Source organism: Mesoplodon mirus, assembly GCF_964341445.2.
Source record: "Mesoplodon mirus genome assembly, chromosome: 3".
In the NCBI taxonomy this organism is placed as follows: Eukaryota; Metazoa; Chordata; class Mammalia; order Artiodactyla; family Ziphiidae; genus Mesoplodon; species Mesoplodon mirus.
Window position 1 is genome coordinate 152,869,828 of NC_138978.1, and position 13,606 is coordinate 152,883,433.

Consider the following 13,606-nt stretch of genomic DNA (forward strand, 5'->3'; position numbering starts at 1 on the left):
CATGTCTCGTATCCTCTGTGGGCTCGCTCAGACTTATTTTTACGGCAAGGGCAGAAGTGCAAGAGCCCCAGGAGAAACATGCAAGTGCCTTATAAAGCCTCTGCTGGATTCACGTCTGCTGACAACCTGTTAGTCAAGGCAAGCCATATGGTTGGGGCAAGGGTCAGGGTAGGGAGAACACCAAAGATTTCATGGCAAAGGATGTGGATACAGAGAGCAGTGAAGAATTCAGACTCTGAATTAATTTTCCTCCCCAGTGACATGGTTGTTTCAGTTCCAAGTGCCAGTGAATACAAAGTCCACCCATGAGCATTTGTTTTGGGCTCACAAGGGCCAGAGACGTGGTCGCACTCTATTCTCCCAATGCGGCTACATCTGTATATTTATCCCATCCCATGAGCTCTCCTTACCAGGTGACTAGAACCCAGTGAGGGGCAGGTTTTATGTTCCCTCCCCGCTTGAATCAGCAGGGTCTCGGGATTGCCCTGAACAACAGAGCACAGCAGAAGTGATGCTGTGCGACTTCTAAAGATTAGGTCACAAAAAGCTTCAGCTTCTGCCTGATTCACTCTGTCTCAAGATGTTTGCCTTTGGAACCCAGTAGCCATGTTGTAAGGAAGTCCAGGACACATGAAGAGGTCCCCTTGAAGAGGAACCAAGGCCTTCCCCCAACAGCCAGCACCAACTGGCCAGCCATGTGAATAGGCAACCTTGGAAGTGGATCCTCCAGACCCAATCACACCTTTAGGAACTGCAGCCTTGGCTGACATTTTGACCACAACCTCATGAGAGCTGAGTCAGAGCTACCCAGCCAAGCCACTCCCAGATTCCTGATCTGTAGAAACAATGAAAGGTAATAAATGATTGTTGTTGTTTTAAGTCACTAATATTTGAGATGATTTGTTATGCAGCATTAGCTAACCACTACAGACCTGTTCATGAGGCTTAGGACAGAATGAGAATAAACATGGTCTGAGACCTTAAGGAACCTACAGTCTCCAGGTGACTAAGCAGACACTAACAGAATCAACAATGTATATGTCGTAGTCCATTTGGACTGCTATAACAGAGCACTATAGACTGGGTGGCTCATAAACAAGAATTTATTTCTCATCTTTCTGGAGACTGGGAAGTCCAACATCAAGTTACCAGCAGATCTGGTATCTGATAAAAGCCTACTTCCTGACTCACACACAGCTGTCTTCTCACTGTGTCCTCACATGGCAGAAGGGGTAAAGGAGCCCACTGGGGTCTCTTTTATAGAGACACTAATCTATTCATGAAGGCTCTACCCTTGTGACCTAATCACCTCCCAAATGCCCCACCTCTAAATACCATCACATTGGCAATTAGGATTTCAACATATGACTTGGGGCAGGGGGCACAAACTTTCAGTCTATAGCAATATACAAAGTATTTAATACAGTCAGGATATATTAGAGTTGCCAAGAGAAAATGTGGGTCAGAGATATGGTGACCATATTCTTCCAAATCAGAAGTGGGACAATTGACTAATGGTAACCCATTGTAGCTTAGAATTAGAACAGAATATTTAGATCAGGGCTGACCAGAATAGTCAGGTTGGTATGGTCCCTTTGTCCAGCAATTGTCCTGCCCAGCTGTGGCTTGGTGTGATCTGTAAGGGCTATCTGTAGTGACAGCTACTGTGATGGGGAAAAAGTGATGACTGCATGAATATTTCCAACCTTCACCCTTTCCCCTGCCCAGGAGAGAGGGCTTTACCCAGTCATCTTCTTCCCCTCCCCTCTCTCCAGGGGTGGTCTGTGTGTTTGGGGCTTTTGTGTTACAGAAGCAAGAGGAAAGTGGAGATAAGACGAAGAGCTGGAAAAGGAGTTTGGGAAGTAGGAATTTTGGAAAGGAGAGCTACAGGATCAGATTTGGTATATAGAGAAATAAACGGGAGAGGGGAAACAGGATCTTGAGAAGTATTGTTTTGAGAATACTACAAATAACTTGAGTTATTTTGAAACATTTTTTGGTTGCCAGACTGAGTTTATTGATGGCAACTGCTTTGAGCATGGACCATGTGGGTGACAGCTCTCTGGGGGCTGCGCTGTGATTTCACAGCAGAGCAGGAATGGGGTGTGGTGAGTGTTTCTATGTGTAGGAGACGGTTGGGTCAGTGACTGTGAGGGGAAGAGGCTCGAAGCCAAAGAAATGTTCATCTGTTCCAGGCTTAGAAGTCTGTGTGACTTATGGCCTGGAGAATTTAGGCTGCCCCAGGCCCAGCTGTGTCCAGATATGTGAAAGGAGCTCAAAGACTTTCGGGGCTTTTAGAGACCTTTTTGTGGTGTCACTGACTACTCTGGCTGTAGCCTCTGGAGCAACTCTGGGAGAAGAGGGGGAAGGAGAGGCTTGGCCAGAGCTTGACTGTCTCTCAAAACAGAGGGAGCTGGGCTCGGGGGAGAAGCAGGAGCTTTGCTGGGCCCCCAATTAGGAACTCAGAAGTAAGGACAGGGAAATATTGTCCTGAGAGTAAGGGTGTGTGTGTAAAGAGCTGCCTCAATTTCCTGGAATTTCTCAAAGGATTGTGAGTTCCCCAAGGGGAAGGGCTGGTTCTTAGTCGTGTTTGTTCCTCAGACTTAACACCATGCCCGACAGGTTGTAACTGCGCCATAAATAATGTTAGAGGGAGGAAGGGAAGGAAGGAAGGTTGGTTGATTCTGTGACCTCCCTTCAAAATTAATTGGCTACCTAATTAAGACATGACATTGTTCCCAATGAAATCTAATGTCTCCTGGAGGCAGAGTTGTTGTAGAAGACGCCGATGTCAGTCCTAATTTTCCAGAGTTCTGGAGTTCCTTTTGTCTGCTCCGATCCAGCCACGCCTCCTCTCACAGTGAAGACAGAGTGATGGGGAAGCCATCTGCAATCTGATAGACCTGCATTCAATCCCCGCTCCACCACTTCAGCCATGGAGCCACAAGCAAGTTACTGAAATTCCTTACAAAAGTTTCAGTCTGCTGTAAAAGAGGTCAGGACCTGGCTGAAATGAGGGTTAAATGATATGTTTCTAAAAGGCCCTGACACAGCCCCTAGCACATGGTCTCAGGACACTCAGCTCTTCCTTTCTCTGGTGGATAAACTCAGTCCTGTTCACTGACTGATCTGACCGTTCCTTGTACTTTATCTCTTCAAGCTGCCCTCCTGCACTTTCTTCCTTGTCTCTGACCTTGCTTCTTCCTGACGTCTTCCAGTCTTGGTCACTGATCCCTGACCCTGTTTCCCTGCAGCATTTCTCTCGCTAGTTCTGCTTGGTCTCTTTGGTAGGACTGTGGCGGTGTCCCTCCAAGAGGCTCATGCCCTGGGAGGTGAGGGGTCAGCACAGAGTCATAGAGATAGGACTGTCCACTCCATGGCTCTGGAAGGTTAACGCCCTTTTCTTTCCAGCAGCTGCACACAGCCTGTTATTAGGGGGAAAATAATTAAAATTAAAAAACGGACGCTCCTACATTCCACAGCATTCCAGGGCACTGTCTCAGCCCCAGGAGAACCCCATCCTCCTCCAGCCTTCCGCCTCATCTCAGTCGCCATCCCCCCTGACTCTGCCCTCCATCCTCTGCCCAGAGGCAGGCTGGCCTTGGTTTCTTGTCGGCATGATCACTCTCATCTTCCCCACCCCTGAAGGTGGGAGACGTACACAGGGTGCCCCAGCCCTGCTGTGGGCATTTGGACTGACCTCCGAGGAGCCTGTTTTTAATTTAAGATTGCATTGGGATATGCCCGCCAGCAGGTGGTGGGTCTGTGCCTGTTTCAAAGGAAGACAATACTGGGGTGGGGGTCAGCCTATCCTGACAATGAGTTTGCCACACTGTCAGGAAAAACCCCAGAGAGTCCAGGTGAGTGGTCAGAGGTCAGAGTGGAGAAAGCTCAGGGGCCATGCCCAAGGCTCAGCCCCATGCAAGGCCTTCTGAGGCCTCTCCATCAGTGATACACAAACCCTCAGGAGGGAATGAGATCAGTGCCTGCTTTCTGTCCAGCATGGGGCACCAGTGCACTGCGAGGAAGGCCCAGGAGGAGCTGCCAGCGTGGCTCTGTTCAGGGTGAAAAGCCAGTGGCTTTTGGGGAGGAGCTGCTCCAAGCCACCCTGGCAAGCGCTTGCCACATTCCAGAGCGCAGAGGACCAAGAAGCCCCAGCTTGGCCCAAGGCATCCGGGCTGGCATCCAGCCCAGGCGTTTCCTCCTTTCTCTGTTCTCTTTCTGCATCCTGGGGCTAAAGGTTCAGCTGGAGCTTCCATCTCTTTTCTCTGCAGAGGAGCTGCGCTGGAATTGGGGAGGATAGGGAAAGGGTGGGTGTCAGCCAGGGGAACTTTCCACTTTGCTTAAAGCTGTTGGAAAGCCAGATATTTCTACAATGCGGGCGGAGCATCTCAAGTGCCCAGCACTGTGCCAACCACCTCCAGAATACAGAGATGAGGAGGCCTGGTCTCTGCCCCGAGTTGCTGTCTGTCTAGGAGGGAGGGGACTTCTCCTGGAAGGGTCCTTGACAGCCTCATTGGCAGGGCACCTAGAGGAGATCAAAAGAGGAGATTTCACCGAGGTTTCCAAAACATTGTGCTCCACAGACTGCACAAGGATGGGAACCATATCTGCTTGTTCATGGCCAGTGCCTAGCACAGTGCCTGGCCCACTGGAGGACCTTAAAGCACATTTGTTGAATGAATGAATAAATGAAATGAGGTAGTCCAAGAAGGCTTCCTGGAGGAAAGGGAATCTGAACAGGGCCTTGGAGGATGGGCAAGATTTAACCAGGCCAAGCTTAAAGGGAGCTTATCCTAGGCACCTGGGAGTCTTGTAAAGAAAGGCAGGAAAGGGAAATGGCCACAGAAGGGCTGTTCTGGACAAGAGCAGGAGGGACAGCTCCCCTGTTATTCTCAGGATAAAGTGCAGACCCCCAGCATCACTTCTGAGCCCCTTTGCAGCTGGCTTTGCCTTCCGCTTCAGTGCTATCTCTACCCTCCAGCCAGCTCAAGTATTTATTTGCAATCCTTGGAACAAGACTCTTGCTTTCTCTCCTCCAAGCCTGTAAACATTCTCATCCCCTCTGGCAGGAAGGTCCTCCACCTCTACCTCTGCATCAGTGGTCTGGTCCTCCTAAGGTCTTCCCTTCCACAGTCAGGTTGTTCAGCCTTTTGCTGACCAGGGTTTTTGGCCTCCTTAATGAATAGAAATTGATCAGAGGCCAGACAAGAAATTCAGGCAAGGCTTTATTGGGGCCCCGTAACGTGAACAAACAACAGGTTCCCTTGATTGCTCGCTCGCTTGCTGGGGTGGGGGCGGGGCAAACTGTTTCCTAATATGCAGTGAGGGTAGGAGCGTGTCCAGGGGTCAGGCCTGAGGGGTGGCTTAAGTGGTTTGCCCACCCCTTAGGTGGTGGCGTGTGCAGGGGTCACGCGCAATACCCTGCTTTTACTCCCAACCCCCTGATTTTGCTCCCGGCTCTTTGGAAGTGGCAGTTGAGCTTTTTGGTCTCTTTATATCTCGTTGTCCAGAATTTGCCCCAGTTGTGCATGCGCACATTTATTTTTAGTCCCTTATAGTTTCTTTGTGTTCTGTTGCTCAAGGAGACGTGTGTCCAGGTACAAGCACTGCAGCAAAGGGTCCTTCCTGGGTCCCGGCCTGTCTCAAGTCCTCCTGAGTGTGGCCACACCGCTCCATGCTTGCCCCATGCCCACACTTATCACCGTCCACTGGCCATGAACAAGTTGTCCCAGGTTCCCCCAGAGACTGCCAACCACAGTCAGAGACAACTGACTACGATTTCAACGTGGCTGCCAATGTCAGAAGTGGCCAGCATCCAAGAGGCCAAAGGTACAGCTGACAAAATAGAGAAGGTGTGGTCCCAAACACCCTTGACCTTGGCTCACATACATCTCTGAGTGGAGGAGCCTGGGCTGAAATGGGCATGGCTTACCAAGCTTTTCCATAAAGCGTGAGTGATTTCTGATCACACTTGGCAAATATCCTTTGTGGATGTGGGTTTCCCATTAGCCCGTAAGCTCCTTGGACCTGGAGGTCAAGTCTCATTCCCCTTTTTTTTTTTTTTTTTTTTTTTGCGGTACGTGGGCCTCTCACTGATGGGACCTCTCCCGTTGCGGAGCACAGGCTCCGGACGCGCAGGCTCAGCGGCCATGGCTCACGGGCCCAGCCTCTCCACGGCACACGGGATCCTCCCAGACGGGGGATCAAACCCGTGTCCCCTGCATCGGCAGGCGGACTCTCAACCACTGCGCCACCAGGGAAGCCCCCTCATTCTCCTTTGTATCACCAACTAAGCACCGTGTCAAGCACGTGGTAGGTTTAATACATATTTGTTTATTTATTTGGTTAATTAATTGATCACACCACGTTAGAAAGTGTCATCATAATTTCTAGTCTCTGCCCTCAGTCTTGAATGGGCTGCAAGAAGAGGTACCCACCCCTAGTTCACATGCCCAGAATAGAACATAATACCAGAAGTAGGAAAAAGAAGGCTACTGCAGTAAATGGAAGCAGGTTCCCAACTAAACATTATGTGCTTAGAGACAGTAAAGGCTTTAGAGAGCACCTAGCCCAAGCTCTCACTTTATAAGATGGGAAACTGAGACTAGGAGATGGAAATTATTTGTCTAAGGTCATAAGACATCTCTTGCACGTCAGATCCAGATATTTGACCTTGGTCTTTGAGGTTCAGCATTCTTTCCACTATAGCAGGCTCTCTTCCTCAACTCCCACGAAGTCTCCTCCTACTGCCTTTGCCCAAGAAGTACCCTGGTGGAAAGATCATGGGCATTTGTGCCAAACTCGAGTTCAAATCCTGATTCTGCTACTTAATTGCCATTTGACCTTGTAGAGCATTCAGATTATTCCCTTGTGAAAGAGAGATCTAGCGCCTGCACGGGGGCCAGTGTCTGCATTCAGTGACAGAACGTCAGCAGAGAGCCTACACTGTGGCCTTCGATTAATGTCAGTTCTGCCCTCCTTCCTCCCAGTTCCTGCTTCTCTCTTCTTTCCCTGGCTCTGAGGAAACTGTAAAGTCTACTTAGAAGGGCTTCTGGAGGTCCCTAAGCCCGTTTCCCTGGATGTATTCAGAGCCCATCCCTCCTTCCAGCTTCTAAGGAAGACGTCTCACTGTGCAACCATGCCAGTGGATAAAGGTGGGTGGGTCCCCCCTCTTGAAATCTAAGATCTAACCCAATGCTTCTTGCTGAAGTTTAGCAGTGAAGCTATCTTCTCTATTTTGCCCTCCAGGAGGATGCAGAAAGCTCCTTTTTTTACTTTCTTCCTTCCTTTTTCTACTCTGCGTGGTTATTTTTTCTTCACTGTCCTAATTTAGCTTCCCTTTCTCCTTCCCCAAGCCTTCAGGAACCACCTCTATCCCTTCTCTCCATCCTCCTCATCCCTGTAATTTGTCTTTAGATGGCGGCTACATAATGTCTCCTGTACACAGCCCCTCCTAGACCCAGACATCTTCCCAGCCACGCTCCATACTGCCTCTGGCAGAGAGCTTATCTCTGTCCACCCCACCGCAGCTCCTGAGGCAGTCAGTCTGGGACAGATGGAAACAGAACAACTGAAGTGAGTCTGCAGACTGGGCCCTGGGGCTGTCTCACCCAGCTGTCGGCTTGGGGAGAAGTAGGAATCGAGGCTGCCTTCCTGGCTCCTCTGACAAAATGCCAGAGACCCCCCAGGGCCTCCGCCCATTCTGCAAGATGGGTGCTACTATCTCTTCTTGCTCCAGGCCCTCTTCCTGGTCTGCACTGACCCTTTGCTAGAAAAATTTCAGGTCAGGCTGAAGCGATCTGCTGGGCAAACAAACCCTGTGCCCAGCAGGCAGGATGGGCCAAAGGGTTTCAGTTTAAGCCAAAAGCTCAGCGCATAGACCAAACCTCTAAGTCAGGAGGGGACTGTTGGTTGTTGTTTTAAGGGCAGCCTGTCTTTTCTTGTGTTGACCGCCTCCTTACTCCTTTCTGCCTCACTCTCTCCTCTCACCCTCCTGGAGTTGGGGAAGGTCAGGAATGGAGGGCAGGCAGGCAGGGCCGGAAGGGAAATAATTTCCCTGCCTCTCAGTGTCCTTGACCTTCAGTCTCACTAGAAGACCTTATTGATATTCCAGTGCTGGCCAACCTGGGGAATGGCATGACCTTGTATTCAGGGAGCACGGCCCAACTTTATCAAAGCACCTTCATTCCCATTAATCCATTTTAGACTCCTAGCAGGCCTGGATAGGGCATAAGGTGAGAGACAGTCCTCGGAGGTCACAGAGGTCAGCCGTGTCCATGCTTAACTCCCTCTTAGCCCTTGGCATCTTTGACCATCCCCTTAGAGAGCATGTCTTCTGTGACCCAGAGAACTTCCTGAAGCTTCCACACAGTGGCCTCACACTGAGGTCCTTGAGAACATGGACTCTGGCTCAAAATTGGACTCTGCTGTGAGTGACTGTGGAGCCTTGGGCAAGTTACTTAACCTCTCTGTACCTCAGTTTCCTTATCTGTAACACATTGGTAATATTGTACCTAACCCATAGGGCTGTTATGAGGACTAATTGATTACTATTTAGAAAGTCCTTAGCACAGTGTCTGACACATAGTAAGTGCCATGTTAGTGTTTGTTCAAGAAATTAGTCCCAGGAAGGACAGGAATAAAGATGCAGACGTAGAGAATGGACTTGAGGACACGGGGAGGGGGAAGGGTAAGCTGGGACTAAGTGAGAGAGTCCATTCTTCCCACTAGTCACACTCTATGCTCCAGCTGAACTGGAATATTCGTGGTGCCCCAAACATGCCTGGCACATTCCCACCCTGCGCCTTTGCTCTTGCTGTTTCCTCTGCCTGGAAGTCTTTCCACACTTCATTCTAGCAGGTTCTACTGATTCTTTAGGGTTCTGGCAGGCACTGCTTGTTGTCTAGCCCATATCTGTGCTCCCCTTCTGCCTCATTGACAATACATTGCTTTTGTTTGGAGAAGGGAGATCAATGTGCCATCCTAAAAATAATGATTTTCCAGGCTTCTTTGTTGCTAGAGGTGATAATGTGACACAGTTCTGGCCAATGAGATATACATTTTTTTTAACAAAAAAGGAGGAGGCAGAGTGGTAATATATCTGGCATGTGTCTTTTGCTTTTCACTTTCTTGCTCCCTTGAAAGTCTATGATGTGATTGATGCCTGGGGGTGGAGAAGCCAACTTCCAACCTAAGAAGGCTACATATTAAGGATGCTGGCCCGGAAGCCAGAGGGGGCCTAGGTCCTTGATGACATCCTTGAGACCTGCGTGGGCCTCCCTCCACACTTTTTGTCACAAGAGAAAAACAAACACCTATTTGTTAAACCTCAGTAATCAGGTTTCTGTCACATGTAGCCAAAGGCTGTCCTAATTGATGAGAAGCCTCATCCCAACAGCTGCTCTCTCCATTTTTAACCATTCTGACTGGGTAGGCTCTTCCCTGCCTCTGAGCTCCCCTGGTTTTTGTACCTCTCTCAGGGAAGTTATCTTACTCTCCCTAACATTCTCACTGTGTATTTGTCTCAACAACTTTAATGTGCATGCTTTGAGGGGAAAGGAATACTTCCTCTCCCCGGGAACCCCAACAGTAGCCTTAGGAGATCCTTGGTAAAGTTTGTTGAACAAACTTGATTGGTGCTGGCCTCTCTCCTCCAGGATCTACTAGGATTACAGCATCTCTGAGGATTATTTATTTATTATTATTATTATTTTTTGTGGTACGCTGGCCTCTCACTGTTGTGGCCTCTCCAGTTGCGGAGCACAGGCTCCCGACGCACAGGCTCAGCAGCCATGGCTCACGGGTCCAGCCGCTCCGCTGCATGTAGGATCTTCCCGGACTGGGGCACGAACCCGTGTCCTCTGCATCGGCAGGCAGACTCTCAACCACTGCGCCACCAGGGAAGCCCAATGAGGATTATTTTATGATGATCCTACCACAGGCTCTCCACTAAGTGCCCATGCCTTCTGAGCATGCCACTCATCCTCTGTCCAGGCCTGGACTCCTCTAGAGCAGTGAGGTGTCGGGGTCAGAGTGGGTGGGGAGGAACAATCCTTATCAGTCCCTTCTAAGGAGCAGGAATAGAGTGGATATATCCTTGCCTCCTGAGTGTCTGCTCCTTCAAGACAAGACATGTCTTATTCAGATTTGTTTCTACCACCTAAAGGATACCTGACACAAAAAAGATGCTCAATAAATATTTATGAGAGGAAGGAAGGCAGGGAGGGAGGGAGGCCTTAAATAAAGTTGTCAGACAAATGAGGTACGAACCAGCATGCAAGCCCTGCCCTTCCGCAGCCCAGCCCAACCTTCCTTTGTGGCACTGATCTTCAAATGTTGCCCTGGCTCTCCCTTCACCCTTCAGGCTCTACTCAGATATCACCTTCTCTCCCACCTCTCTCTGGCCTTCCCACGTCCAAGTAGAATTGACCATTAAGTGCTTCAGCAGCAAATTGGATTCTCCATCACAGCATTTACTCAACTGGATTGAGAGTCTCTGCCCCTCTCTCTTCAGCAGCAGATGGAGCTACTTGAGGGAAAGGATCAGGCTCATTCCTCAGACTGGCTGAGAGGGTCTCCAGGTTTCTCAGGTCAGAAGGTTGCACAGCAGGGTAATTGAGATGAAGGTTTAGGTGAGACAGCTCCCTCCTGGCATGAGGAGGAAGGTGGACTAAGGTAGAAAAAGATCACCTTTGAGGAGGGCTGGCAGACACGCAGGGCAAATGAGGTACTCTCAGGCCAGCAGGAATGGGCCATTAGGACAGGCTTGTCTTTCACAAAGGAAATAAGATAGCTCCTGGCACTGGAAATCAAAACTGAGCCTACAAGTAGAATGGAAAATGTACCTCCACTGGCTGCTAAGGGGCACAGGGCTCTGGCATCATGGGAGAGGGAATTGGACCTCAGAGATCTCCTAGGCGAATCCCTAGATTATGACGAGTCCTCAAAGATAATCATGTGGATCTGAGAAACATTTACAACTTTCTAAAGAACTAATGGAAATTTTATCCTATGATAAGACTAAACAGGCTAAATTTAAAAGTTGTTTTTCTTTGCGTTTGGCTGGAATTATATCAACAGAGTATTCTCATGGAAATATGAATAGTTTGATAAATGCAGTTAGGTAGATCAAAAGTCTTTCAAAAAATATAGGGTTCTTCTTCTTTTTGGTAAAGTTGAGAACCACTGATCTAGCTCAAATCCTTCATTTTATAGGCTGAGGCCCAGAGAGGTCACACAGATAGTTAGTGGCAGGCTGAGGGCTAGGACCAGGATAACTAATCCCAGTCAGCTGCTCTTTCTGCTACACAGTGTGTCTCTATTGTCTTCCCTACTCCCTTCCAAAGAGAAGCTCCTCTAGGTCTGCTAACCCAGCTCCTTCCGCTCTCCTGTTGTACTTATACAGGAGTCTTGATACCCACATGTTCTATGGCATGGCCCAGTGAGCCCCAGCATCTACTGCCATTAGTATTGTGTCCACAGCTGTCAGGGGAGTGCCTCTATGAATAAAAGGAGGCATCCCAGAGGCCCCAGGGGTATACATAAACCAGGTTTATGTTTATTTATCAGTAATAGTAACCCTGACAGATAATGGCTTAACTAAGAAAGTTGTTTTCTTCCTCCCTCCCTCCCTCCCTCCCTCCCTTCCTTCTCTCCTTCCTTCCTTCCTTCCTCAAGGAAACAAAAAGTGTGGAGATAGATAGTACAGGGCAAGTGCAGTCGCTCAAGGAGATCATTCAGGTACCAGCCTCTATCTTCCTGTTCCATCAACTTTAGTGTGTGTACTTTCTCCTCATGGTTGCAAGATAACTGCTGGATATCCAGGCATCAAAGCCAATGCCCAGCCAAGACAAAGAGAGGAAATAAAAAGGTGGGAAGGAAAAAGCCCACTGCTAGAGATGCTTTGCCATTTTATTCAGGAAGGGAAAGCCCCCTCTAGGATTTCAGCTACTCCCATTGACTAGAATTCATCCCATGGACACTCCTAGCTGCAAGGGACACCAGAAATTTTAGGTTTGCTCTTTCCAGCCTCTATAACAGAGAAAGGTAATATAGAAAGGTATTGAAATGGGGTAGAGCAAGCTGACATAGATATATCCAATCCTCCTTGCATCCTTTCCCATTCTCTCTTCTGGCCTCCCTGTTACAATGGAAGGCAGCTTGTGAGGCCAGTCTTTCCATTGGTGCTATGGATCCCACACTCTACCACCTTCGCACCTCTATTTTCTATATCTTCCATCTTTTCTGCTTTCCTGGATCTTATTCTTTTTTTTTTTTTTTTGCAGTACGTGCGTCTCTCACCGTTGTGACCTCTCCCGTTGCGGAGCACAGGCTCTGGATGCACAGGCTCAGCGGCCATGGCTCACGGGCCTAGCCACTCCGCGGCATGTGGGATCTTCCTGGACCGGGGCACGAACCCGTGTCCCCCGCACCGGCAGGCAGACTCTCAACCACTGTGCCACCAGGAAAGCCCTCATTTTTCATACATGCTCAAATTATTCCCATGATTTGTTGTCGACATAAGTCAAACAACTCCAGGAGTGGTGATTTAGGGGGCTTGATAGAAAAATGTTGGGATGTTGACTTGTGTTGGTCAGTTCCTGCTGACCTTCAGTGAGTTGTTGCAAGAGAGAGACAATCATCACTCATGCTTGTCTACACGACAACAAGAAGGAAATAATTTACAGCTTCATTGAAAGGCCATTTCTGCCCATAGCTAAAGGTCTAGGAGCTCTGAGAGTCAGAGATTCATGTCCCTTGCAGACTGCAAATCTAAATTCCTTTCCCTTCTTGAGTGAGGACAGGACACTAAATCTTTTAGGCTTTGGCTTTTCATGTTTAAAGTGGGGACAATAATATACCTGCTTCAAGGGATAGTCATGAGGATATAATGAAGTAATATACACAAAAATGATTTGTTATCTTATAAAAGATAAAGAAAAGCGGGAGTTGGAGGGGAAAAAAAACACCACCTTCCAGATCTGAGTATCAGTATTAGATGCTCTTGGACCAAAATTTAGCCGCATCCTATGTATTTCCTGCTGTGTGAGCCAAATTTGTTCTTTTTCTCTCCTTAACCTTGTTTGAGTTGTGTTTCTTTCTGTGTAACCCAAGGCATCCTCTCTAACAAACCCCTTTACTCCCATGGCTTCCAATGATTCTCAAATCCATATCTATAGCCCAGAACTTACTCCTGCGCTCCAGAGTGATATATCCACCTACATACATGATATTAATACTTGGATATATGCAAACTCCTCAAACTCAAAATGTCTAAAAGTAGACTCTTCATCTTCCCCACATCTGTGTTTTTTCCTCATATTTTCTGATGACATTATAATCCATTGGCTGCCCAAACTGATAACCTGGAAATCAACCTTTTCCTCTTCCTCTCCTTTATTCTCCTCATCCCATCACCAAGTTCTGTAACTTCTACCTTTTAAATATCTCTATCTCCAATGTATCTTATCTGGGGCCCTCTTCTCTTGCCTCCGTGACCATTGCTGTTTATTTCCTACTCAACAGTCATTTCTCTTTTCACCTGGCTATGAGAATCCCAATTTTGCTCCAGGCAGCAATGTATCTAGCTTCAGGCACTGAATTA